The sequence below is a fragment of the Capricornis sumatraensis genome, chromosome 4, assembly GCF_032405125.1.
Source record: "Capricornis sumatraensis isolate serow.1 chromosome 4, serow.2, whole genome shotgun sequence".
Lineage (NCBI taxonomy): Eukaryota > Metazoa > Chordata > Mammalia > Artiodactyla > Bovidae > Capricornis > Capricornis sumatraensis.
Window position 1 is genome coordinate 12,123,617 of NC_091072.1, and position 12,820 is coordinate 12,136,436.

The window sequence follows — 12,820 nt, forward strand, 5'->3', positions numbered from 1 at the left end:
TTACTTGTAAATAAAACTCGAATCTCAAAATTGCAGTGTTATTTCTCAAGTTTGAGTTGCCTTCAGTGACTGGACATCATTTAATTTCTCCTCCAAGAGGTATAAGCAGTCCACACACACGTGGAATTTCCCTTCTGTCGCAATTCCAGCCTACTCTTGTTTTAGTTCATTTATTTGGCTGTGCCAGGTCTTCGTTGCTGCACGTGGGACCTGTAGCCAAGGCCTGTGAACTCTTAGCTGTGGCACACGGGATCTAGTTCCCTGACCAGGGATGGAACTGGGGCCCCTGCAGTGTGAGTGGAGTCTCAGCCACTGGACCATGAGGGAAGTCACTTACAAAGGAGTATTCTCATACTAAATACCCTGCAGGTCCTCCCTGTCCCCTCGTCTTTTATTTTTTTCCCCTAACAACAAAAAATGTTCAGGCTTGAGGAGGGCTCTTTCAGTGAGGTGTCACAGTTCTTGGTTACAACAGAAGCTGGCGTTTGAGAAGCAGGAGTGGTAGCAGCTGCATCACCAGCTGTGTGCCCATGAGACCCACATGACAACTTCCCTAAATGCTCTGTTAATCTCATGAGGTTTTTCTGGTCATTTGGCTTGCGTCTTGAGCATCTTATGGTGTCATCAAAAATAAGCACAGATAAAACGGTGTTTCAGTGACTGATAGATCTAGGTTCTTCTCCACCCACATGTCTTGGCTGCCAACCCCCGGTGATGCCACCTTTCTGGTGTGTTGTTGATCACGTAAGAGGCTGTACTTTCCAGGAGTTCAGTGTTGGGTATTGGACAGTGTGAACTTGGAACTGGGAGACAAACGGGTTAAAACCCAGACTCTTCTCTCTGGCACTTGGGTTCAAGCAAGTCAGTCTTCCTCCTTAACTCTGTTTTAACTGTAAAATTATTCCAGATACTTATAGTCTTGAGCAGAGACATCATTTGCAGAGAAGATACTTAAATCCAATTCTTATCTTTGAGTTACTTTATAGTATTCAATATACTTCACATTTTATGAGCTCAGGGGTTTGCAGATAAACCATTTGACCTCAGCTATTCATCACTGGCTTGGTTTCAAAGGAGGTAATATGGGAAAAGTTGCACTTTGATTTATCTTGTGTGTTTCACCTCTAACCTTACCGCTGAATAGCCTTAATTTCTTATTCCCACATGAAGGGGAAAACCCTATCACCAACTGTGGAAGATGTGGTTAACTTTCACTACAAGAAGATTTTGAGAGCAGAATGTGTTGGTTTTGAGCACCACCATTTCAGAATATCCAACACCTTCAAGAGATTCAAGTTCACTGTAATCTTTTGTCTTTTTGACCTCACTCAGACAATTCCACATGCAATCATAAGACTTAGGATTTATTCTTCTGTTCAGGAGAAGACAATTCCCATAGTAGGTCAGGAATTTTCAAGCCATGGCTGGGTTTCAGTCATCACATACGGTAAGGTACTGCCCTTTAGACCATTGTCGCACAGGCTAGAGCTGAAGGATGGAACAAGACGAGGCTCCCTGCTCCCTCCCTTTCATCTCCCTGCCCCTCAGTGCAGGGATCCCCCTCAGCTCTGCCAGTCCAGGCTTTTTGCAGATACCGAAATTACCTGAAATTATCCATCTTCATTCTGATGTAACTGGGTGCAGCAGCCTCTCTCTCACCCTCCCAGCTGTTCTTTTCCCCCTTCCTTGGCACTTGACCTTTTCATTGCACTCTGTCAGCTAAATTTAAACCACAATATCTGTTCTCCCCTACTCGGCTAAAGTCCCAGAAGGCCCTGGGTACTCAGCAGAACCAGATACTCTCATACCATCTGGCATGGACGCCACGTCAGCGTAAACTGCAGAGGTACCCAGATGTGATGGCTGGAGAGTGGCCTCAGTTTTGCTCACAGGAGTACAAGGGACAGGTCAGGCTGAGAGACAGACAGTAGAGCAGGAGGAGCAAGCCCTGGATGGGGCCAGAATTTCCTGTTCTCTTGTTTACAACATACTTGCCTCAGACAGCTACAAGAAAATCCTTCCCAGAAGACCCATTTTAAATAGCAACACCATCCCCAAATATATCCTTTGCAGCTTTGTCTTTCACCAGAGCAGTTATTGCAGTCGAACATTAATTTCACTCCCCTGACGAGTGTAAATCCTGAAGGCAGGATTTTTGTCATATTCACTCCTGTGATTGCACATGGAGAACGATGTCAGGCACATATCAAGTCTCAGTACGTCTCTGTGGAGGTGAAGGAAGGATGGATAAATGATGGATGGATGGGGCATGCGGTGGATTCAGGCTGGTTACTAAGATTACTTTAGAGACCAGTCAGAGAACTACCAGGAGTGAATACACTGAATATGGAGATGATTTCTTACTGCCCCCACTGGAGACTACGGCCCTCCAGGAGTGAACAGTTGGGAGATGATTGGTGTGAAAATGCCTGGAAGAGCATCCCAGGGAAATGGGGCCGGGGCAGGGGAGGACTTGTCAGGGTTGCTGGAAGCAACAGATGTCTTTCTTCTGTCTGTTTTCCTTCCGCCTGCAGGGCTGCACCCCCGCCTCGCATATTACCCTTTTATGAAGTGAAAGTTGCTCAGTCGTGTCTGACTCTTTGTGACCCCATGGACTATACAGTCCGTGGAATTCTTCAGGCCAGAATACTGGAGTGGGTAGCCTTTCCCTTCTCCAGGGGATCTTCCCAACCCAGGAATACAACCCAGGTCTCCCACATTGCAGGTGGATTCTTATCCAGCTGAGCCACAAGGGAAGCCCATATTACCCCTTTCAGTTCAGTCACTCAGTCGTGTCCGACTCCTTGCGACCCCATGAATCGCAGCACGCCAGGCCTCCCTGTCCATCACCATCTCCCGGAGTTCACTCAGACTCACGTCCATCGAGTCAGTGATGCCATCCAGCCATCTCATCCTCTGTCATCCCCTTCTCCTCCTGCCCCTAATCCCTCCCAGCATCAGAGTCTTTTCCAATGAGTCAACTCTTCGCATGAGGTAGCCAAAGTACTGGTTTCAGCTTCAGCATCATTCCTACCAAAGAAATCCCAGTGCTGATCTCCTTCAGAATGGACCGGTCGGATCTCCTTGCAGTCCAAGGCACTCTCAAAAGTCTTCTTCAGCACCACAGTTCAAAAGCATCAATTCTTCGGCGCTCAGCCTTCTTCACAGTCCAACTCTCACATCCATACATGACTACTGGAAAAACCATAGCCTTGAATAGACGTACCTTTGTTGGCAAAGTAATGTCTCCGCTTTTCAATATGCTATCTAGGTTGGTCATAACTTTTCTTCCAAGGAGTAAGCGTCTTTTAATTTCATGGCTGCAGTCACCACCTGCAGTGATTTTGGAGCCCCAAAAAATGAAGTCTGACACTGTTTCCACTGTTTTCCCCATCTATTTGCCATGAAGTGATGGGACTGGATGCCATGATCTTCGTTTTCTGAATGTTGAGCTTTAAGCCAACTTTTTCACTCTCTACTTTCATCAAGAGGCTTTTTAGTTCCTCTTCACTTTCTGCCATAAGGGTGGTGTCATCTGCATATCTGAGGTTATTGATATTTCTCCCGGCAGTCTTGATTCCAGCTTGTGCTTCTTCCAGCCCAGTGTTTCTCATGATGTACTCTGCACAGAAGTTAAATAAGCAAGGTGACAATATACAGCCTTGACGTACTCCTTTTCCTATTTGGAACCAGTCATTGTTCCATGTCTAGTTCTAACTGTTGCTTCCTGACCTGCATGCAGATTTCTCAAGAGGCAGGTCAGGTGGTCTGGTATTCCCATATGTTTAACAATTTTCCAGTTTATTGTGATCCATACAGGCAAAGGCTTTGGCATAGTCAATAAAGCAGAAATAGATGTTTTTCTGGAACTCTCTTGCTTTTTCCATGATCCAGCGGATGTTGGCAATTTGATCTCTGTTTCCTCTGCCTTTTCTAAAACCAGCTTGAACATCTGGAAGTTCACGGTTCACGTATTGCTGAAGCCTGGCTTGGAGAATTTGGGGCATTACTTTACTAGCGTATGAGATGAGTGCAAATGTGCGGTAGTTTGAGCATTCTTTGGCATTGCCTTTCTTTGGGATTGAAATGAAATCTGACCTTCTCCAGTCCTGTGGCCACTGCTGTTTTCCAGATTTGCTGGCATATTGAGTGCAGCACTTTCACAGCATCATCTTTCAGGATTTGAAATAGCTCTACTGGAATTCCATCACCTCCACTAGCTTTGTTCGTAGTGATGCTTTCTAAGGCCCACTTGACTTCACATTCCAGGATGTCTGGCTCTAGGTGAGTGATCACACCATCTTGTTCGTGATTATCTTGTTTGTGAAGATCTTTTTTGTACAGTTCTTCTGTGTATTCTTGCCACCTCTTCTTAATATCTTCTGCTTCTGTTAGGTCCATACCATTTCTGTCCTTTATCGAGCCCATCTTTGCATGAAATGTTCCCTTGGTGTCTCTAATTTTCTTGAAGAGATCTCTAGTCTTTCCCATTCTGTTGTTTTCCTCTATTTCTTTGCAATTACCCCCTTGGAGTCCCTCAAATAAGGAAAGCAGGAGACAGCTTTAAGTGTGCTTGCTGTTCCCAACCAAGCAACTTTTGTAGCTGAGTGACCCAAGATCGTCTAGCCTGAAAGAATTAGGAAACCAACCGAAGAAAGCAGCACATTTCTGTCTGTACCAAAGGCGTGGATCAGTCCACCCTGCTTAGCACTTCTCTACCTGTCGACTCTGGCTCTGCCAGACCTATGTGGGAGCAGAGAATGAAATCAAGCCCTTTTCTTCTCACTTCACTGGTTTGCCTCTCTTTTCCCCACTTCCCAGCTTCCTAGTTTTTATCATTCTCCTTGTTGTTTTTTTTTTTAAAAAAAGGAGTAAAAAAAGATTTCTGTAACTCCACTCGAGCCACTTGGCTAGACCCTGGGCTACAAAAAGCCCTCAAGTGCTCTGGAAACATGAGGAACTGAGTGATACCAGGGCACCAGCCCACCAGCAGTTAGGACAGCAAAAAGAGAGGGCCCAGTGCTGGCCATATCCCAAGTCAGAAACCCCAACTGCCTGGGAATTCATCTCGAAGACCCAGTTTTACCGACGAATAAGTTTGCATACAGTAAACTTCACTCTTAGCATACAATTCCGTGAGTTTTAACTACTGCATATAGTTACACAACCACGACCCCTGCTGCTACTGCTGCTAAGTCGCTTCAGTCGTGTCTGACTCTGTGTGACCCCATAGACGGCAGCCCACCAGGCTCCCCCGTCCCTGGGATTCTCCAGGCAAGAACACTGGAGTGGGTTGCCATTTCCTTCTGCAATGCATGAAAGTGAAGAGTGAAAGTGAAAAGTAAAATTGAAGTCACTCAGTCGTGTCTGACCCCTCAGCGACCCCATGGACTGCAGCCTTCCAGGCTCCTCCATCCATGGGATCTTCCAGGCAAGAGTACTGGAGTGGGGTGCCATTGCCTTCTCCACCACGATCCCTAAAAATGGTGTGTAGGTCAAATATCTGGAAGGTTAAACTCAGCCCACCTGCCTTCAGTTGGCTCTTCTGGTTTAGGCTATTGCCAAGATAGCTTTAACTGCAGCCCCTGCCAAGTGTCCCCGGCTTACTTGCTGGGGACAGGAAGAAGAAAACAAGAGTAACCAGTGTAAGGGGATAACCGAGCGCACCACTCAACACCCTGAGATCTGTCAGGTGTAAGCGGCAAATATGGGCCCCGCTTTTCAGAGAGATGAATTTGCAAGTTTTGTAAAGAGCACACAGCCGTAAGAATTAGTGCAGTTCACAACTACACAGATGGACCCAGCAATTATCAGAGTGAAGCGAGTCACAGAGACAAGTATCTCATCATGGCACTCATTCATGGAATCTAAAATATGGCACAAATGAACTTATCTCCAAAAGAGAAACAACAGACTCACAGAACAGATCTGCAGTTCCCAAGGGGGAGGGAGAGGGAGGGGTGGGATGCTGGAGATAGACAGATGCAAACTGTTAGATAAAGAATGGATAGACAGCAAGGTCCTGCAGTACAGTCCAGGGAACCCTGTCCACTACCCTGCAATAAACCATAGTGGAAAAGAATGTGGTCGCAAAGAGCCCGGCACGACTGGGCAACTGAGCAACAGCAACATTTGTATAAGTGATTCACTTTGCTGTACAGCAGAAACTAACATTGTAAATCTTCACTTCTGAAAAAAAGGTGGAGAGCAGATTGTGCATGCTGGTGTCTTTACTTCGGAACGCTCTTGAACTTGATCCAGCGGCACCTCTCAAGACCTCCCATTTCCTGTCTATTAAACAGGGATCCCAGGCATTCCCTGGTAGTCCAGCGGTGAGAACTCGGCACTTTCACTGCCAAGGGTTTGACCCCTGGTCAGGGAACTAATATCCCGTAAGCCGTGCACACACATGGTAAATAAATAAATCAAACAAGGATCCTAATAGTGCCAACTAGTTTGGCTGGTTGTTGTAAGGACTGAGTGACTATATGTGAAGAGCTTAGGACAGAGGTCCCCCACCCCGGGGTCATGGTCAAGTACCCATCCTCGGCCTGTTAGGAACCAGACCACACAGCAGGAGGTGAGTGGTGGCCAAACCAGCGAAGCTTCATCTGTATTTAAGGCCACTGCCATTCCCAATCGCTTGCATTACCGCCTGAGCTCAGCCGCCTATTAGATCAGTAGCAGCATGATAAACATAATATGCTTGAATCATCCCAAAACCACACCCCTAGGCCTGGTTTGTGGAAAAATTGTCTTCCATGAAATGGGTCCCTGGTGTCAGAAATGCTGGGGACCACTGGCTTAGAACAAACCCTGGCCCAGGACTTCCACATCAACCATTATAATCTACTGAGTCCCCAGCACCGAGCCAGACTCATGGGAGGGACTCCACATCCTCGGTGAACTTAGGCTTAGTCTCCTTTGTACAAGTAAGAATTACACAATGGCAAGCAACTCAGACTGAGGAAGGAAATGCTGAATTACATCAAGTGTTCTCTGTAGGGAGGTGACCCAAAATGACCTCAACCCCACGAGTTAAACTTGCCATAACTTTCTGCTGCCCTCTCACAATTGGCCCCATTGGAGGAAAACATGCCCTTCTTTCAATTGTAAATAAGCTTGTATCCTATAAACAGTATGGAAGAGCTGGAAGAAAGTCAGCGTTTATTGAGAATCTCCAGAGTGGCAGGCTCCTACCTTTTAATTATCTATCACTTTCCTAGTGGATCAGACAGTAGAGAATCTGTCTGCAATGCAGGAGACATGGGTTCGACCCCTGGATCAGGAAGATCCCCTGGTGAAGGGAATGGCAACCCACTCCGGTATTCTTGCCTGGAGAACTCCATGGATGGAGAGCCTGACGGGCTATAGTTCATGGGGTCGAAGCCACAGCACGGTTGCCTAGCACTGTGCTAAGTGCTGGGGAGTCCAAAACTTGAAAAGGGTCCAAGTCCTCATGAAATTTCCAGGTCCTAATGGAGTTTACAGACATGGACAGAAGGGAGGAGCCACAGGTGTGGGGTAGAGGAATGCTGGGAAGTCTATCTCCCCCTCTCAATTTCTCTGGGAACCTAAAACTGTGCCTAAGAAAGTCTTTAAAAAAACATGGGTGGGGAGAATGGGTAATAGCCTTATTGACACTGTGATAAACGTTTGTCAAGGGAGCCCAAAGGTATTGGATTCTAATTAAAGAGTAGAGTGAGGGGATGTCCAGTGCTGTGAGCTGACCCGAACGTGGGGGCATCTTGGGAGGGCGCTGGGCCGGGCTGGAGGAGAAGCAGGGGGCGGGGAACAGGAGTCCAGAGTGCCTAGACACTGGCTAAGATGTATCGTTACCTGATTTAAGCCTCATAACTGCCACGAGAGGATTACACAGAGAAAAAGAAAATATTCCCTGATTATACAGATAAGGAAATTCAGCTTGAAGAAGCAGGGGCTCCCAGGCATAAAGTTAAGTCCTGGGAGGGGGTTGGGAAGTCTGTCTGTCTGTCCTCCAGCACATAGCTTTCCCACATACCCAGGGTGATGCTCAGCACTCACCTCCTCGGGGCTGGGCCCAGACAAGCCCAGTTTTCCCCTCTTCAACTCTAGGCCTCTGTCTCCTGGGAACCTGCAGAGGAATTGTCCCAGGCCCACCAGCTTGCTCTGACTTCCGCCTGTGTCTTAGCCTTCATTTCCCGCCACGCTCTACAAACACGGCCCAGCTGAGCACCCTCAGATTTCCTGCCCCCTGCCCCCCACCCCAACCCCGATGCTCTACCTGGAATACTTGCCCCCCACCCCAGCCCCTCTCACACCTGGCTGACTCCTTCCTGACCTGACTCTCCACACTCAGTTCAAATGTGACTACCCCCAGGAGCACCCCTCCCTCTCCTGTGTACCTCACCCCTCCTCCTCTGCCCTACTGCTTCCCATATGGGGCCACACCATTCATTTTCCCCTGAAACTGTAGAGGTTCATGGTGGATACTCAGTGAAAGAACGAAAGAAATGACGTCGCTCAGTCGTCGTCGACTCTTTGCGACCCCATGGACTGTAGCCTACCACCGGGTTCCTCCATCCATGGGATTTCCCAGGCAAGAGTACTGGAGTGCATTGCCATTTCCTTCTCCAGGAGATCTTCCTGACCCAGGAATTGAATGTGGGTCTTCCACATTGTAGGCAGATGCTTCATCGTCTGAGTCACCAGGGAAGTCCACTGGACACTCAGTAGAGGACTCTTGAGGGAGTGAGCGAGCCCGAGGGGCCCACCCTCCAAACCCGGGGCCTCCCCATCCAGCCTGGGCCTTGTCTCTTCCATCCTGGCCTGTGGCACACTCCTCACCCCCACTGGTCTCCTCCAGTGGTGGGGCGGGGGGCTCTGCGCTCATCTGCAAGCAAAGCCAGAAACGGCTTCCAAAACCACAGAGAACTCCCAGACATCTCTCCCCATTCTACCGCTCGGAGGGACCGTGAGAGTTAACCAGGCAAGGCTGAGGGAGAGAGCCTTGGCCCTGGGGAAGGTCATTAGCACACCGCCCCCGGCCCCCCCCCCCCCCCCCCCCCGCACCATGCCCCAGAGTCAACGGCAGCCTCTGACATCAGCAGCAGCTAGGGCCCCCACCCTGCAGTCTCCCCGCCCCACCACTTCCCCGTCACAGTGGCCATAATTCTCCCCGAGACAGCCATGGGGAGACCTTGGGCATTATCTGGCCCATCTGTCCTATAATAACCTCTCCCCGCCCCCCTCCCAGAGGCACATGTGCACTAGGGTGCACGTGGGCGAGAAAAGAGGCAGCCTGGGGCGTCTGGCCCACTCCCTTTCCCCGTGACCTCTCTCCGCCCCAGCTTAGGCTGGAGACAAACAAAAGGCTCCCTCAGGTGCCTGTGACTCTGTCTGGTCAGGAAGCAAGGCCCTCAGGCAGGTTTCCTAAGTCAAGGTGTCTCTGGGGCCTGCAGCTGCCCGTCCACAGACAAGGGGAAGCAGCCTCAGCGCCAGGAGGGCGGGGGGCCAGGCCCACCCAAGAGACAGCAAACATGCACTCGCAGTCACACACGTCAGAACCCTCACGGCCGCTCTAAGTGGGATGGGCAGTAGGGAGCAAGCCAGTTCCGGGAGGTTGGGTGGTCTCACAGACTGGCTCCGGGGGCCCATGGAGGGTGGGCCAGGGGCTCTGGGCAGCCACTGCTCAGAGCAGAGCCCACCCAAGGGGCTTCTCAGGGATGCCCCACTGCATCAGCAGGACTTGAAGGAGGGTGTGAGACTTGCCTGCGCTGCACGGGCACCAGGCGCCTGGCTTGGCTCTGGGAAGGCCCTGTCGCTTTCATCCTTTCTGGAGTGAGCGGACACAAGAGCTGTTAGCGGCCTCCTACTGCTTCCCTGGTTTCCAAGCCCTCCCTCCACCTCCAGGCGGTGGTGACACAGAGCCCTCTCACCAAGAGGGCAGGCCCGTGGCGTTCAGTCTCTCAGTCCTGTCTGACTCTTTGCAAACCCATGGACTGCAGCACGCCTGGCTCCCCTGCCCTCCACTGTCTCCCAGTTTGCTCAAACTCAAGTCCGTTGAGTCAGCGATGCCATCCAACCATCTTATCCTTTGTTGTCTCCTTCTCCTCCTGCCTTCAATCTTTCCTAGCATCAGGGTCTTTTCTAATGAGTCAGCTCTTCACATCAGGTGGCCAAAGGATTGGAGTTTCAGCTTCAGCATCAGTCCTTCCAATGAATATTCAGGACTGATTTCCTTTAGGATGGACTGGTTTGATCTCCGTGCAGTCCAAGGGACTCTCAAGAGTCTTCTCCAACACCACAGTTCAAAAGCATCAATTCTTAGCCTTTTTTATGGTCCAACTCTCACAACCATACATGACTACTGGAAAAACCATAGCTTTGACTATATGGATCTTTGTCTGCAAAGTGAAATCTCTGCTTTTTAATAAGCTGCTTCCCTGGTGGCTCAGATGGTAAAGCATCTGCCTGCAACGTGGGAGACCCGGGTTCGATTCCTGGGTCAGGAAAATCCCCTGGAGAAGGAAATGGCAATCCACTCCAGCCCTGTTGCCTGGAAAATCCCATGGACAGAGGAGCCTGATACGCTACAGTCCATGGGGTCACAAAGAGTCAGACACGACTGAGCAACTTCACTTTCACTTTACTAGGTTTCTCATAGATTTCTTTCCACGGAGTAAGCATCTTTTAATTTCATGGCTGTAGTCATCATCCACAGTAATTTTGAAGGCCAATGCTAATGTGATTCTCTCAACCCCGAACATTCTTGCCAAATGAATTTGGCTGAAAAGCAACCTCAAGGTCAACCTTAAAGGGAAAAGATATCCTGAGAGACCAGCAAGCAGGCTGAGATGAGATCTCCCTCACTGGGCCTGGGTCATAGGGACTACAGAGGAGAAGCTGGGCTGTCTCATGAGGCCCTGGTTCAGAGCTCAGGGCCTCCAAACTGCAAAGACGAGGGCTGAGCACCCCAATACTCTGTCACTCTGTCTTTTAAAGTTTTCAGCTCATGCCAGGCCCTATGGAAAAGCCTGGTCAGCCTAGGTTGTTCAGGAAAGTGTGAGAAAGGAAGGGGGCCCAGCACAGGCCCCCTTTCTTGGTGTCCCTTGCCGGCTCTCCCCTTTGGTCCTGGTCCAGAACTAACCCCTGAGAAAGGAACTGATTCTGCACAGGGCTTTGGTAAAAGTTGTTGCTGTAAATGGATGAATCAATAATTGAACAGCTAAGGACATGGAACAACACACTGGTTCCAAATAGGAAAAGGAGTGCGTCAAGGCTATATATTGTCTCCCTGCTTATTTAACTTCTATGCAGAGTACATCATGAGAAACGCTGGACTGGAAGAAACACAAGCTGGAATCAAGATTGCCGGGAGAAATATCAATAACCTCAGATATGCAGATGACACCACCCGTATGGCAGAAAGTGAAGAGGAACCAAAAAGCCTCTTGATGAAAGTGAAAGAGGAGAGGGAAAAAGTTGGCTTAAAGCTCAACATTCAGAAAACGAAGATCATGGCATCCGATCTCATCACTTCATGGCAAATAGATGGGGAAACAGTGGAAACAGTGTCAGACTTTATTTTTGGGGGCTCCAAAATCACTGCAGATGGTGACTGTCACTGCAGATGGTGACTGCAGGCATGAAATTAAAAGACGCTTACTCCTTGGAAGAAAAGTTATGACCAACCTAGATAGCATATTCAAAAGCAGAGACATTACTTTGCTGACTAAGGTCCGTCTAGTCAAGGCTATGGTTTTTCCTGTGGTCATGTATGGATGTGAGAGTTGGACTGTGAAGAAAGCTGAGCGCCAAAGAATTGATGCTTTTGAACTGTGGTGTTGGAGAAGACTCTTGAGAGTCCCTTGGACTGTAAGGAGATACAACCAATCCATTCTAAAGGAGATCAGCCCTGGGATTTCTTTGGAAGGAATGATGCTAAAGCTGAAACTCCAGTACTTTGGCCACCTCATGCAAAGAGTTGACTCATTGGAAAAGACTCTGATGCTGGAAGGGATTGGGGGCAGGAGGAGAAGGGGACGACAGAGGATGAGATGGCTGGATGGCATCACTGACTCGATGGACGTGAGTCTGAGTGAACTCCGGGAGTTGGTGATGGACAGGGAGGCCTGGCGTGCTGCGATTCATGGGGTCGCAAAGAGTCGGACACAACTGAGCGACTGAACTGAACTGAACTGAAGGGCTTCCCTGGTGGTCCAGTGGTTAAGAACTGGCCTGCCAATATAGAGGGCATAGGTTTGATCCCTGGTCCAGGCAAGTTCCACATGCCATGGAGCAACCAAGCCCTTGAGCTCAACTACTGAAGCCCGCATGCCTAGTGCCTGTGCTCTGCAACACAAAAAGCCACCGGAATAAGAAGCCTGCACGCTGCAACTAGAGAGGAGCCCACACTCACCGAAACTAGATAAAGACTGAAGACCCAGAACAGCCAAAAATTAAATTAATAAAAAAAAGATACCCTGGAGAAGGAAATGGCAACCCACTTCAGTGTTCTTGCCTAGGAAATCTCATGGACAGAGGAGCCTGGCAGGCTACAGTCCAAGAGGTTGAAAAGAGTCAGACACGACTTAGCGACTAAACAACTAATGAGAAGTGTAAGAATAGCTTCCCTGGTGGCTCAGATGGTACAGTCTGCCTGCAGCGTGGGAGATCCGGGTTCAATTCCTGGGTCAGGAAGATCCTCTGGAGAAGAAGGAAATGGCAACCCACTCCAGTATTCTTGCCTGGAAAATCCCATGGACGGACGGAGGAGACTAGCAGGCTACAGCCCATGGGGTCCCAAAGAGTCAGACACGACTGAGCGACTTCACTTTCA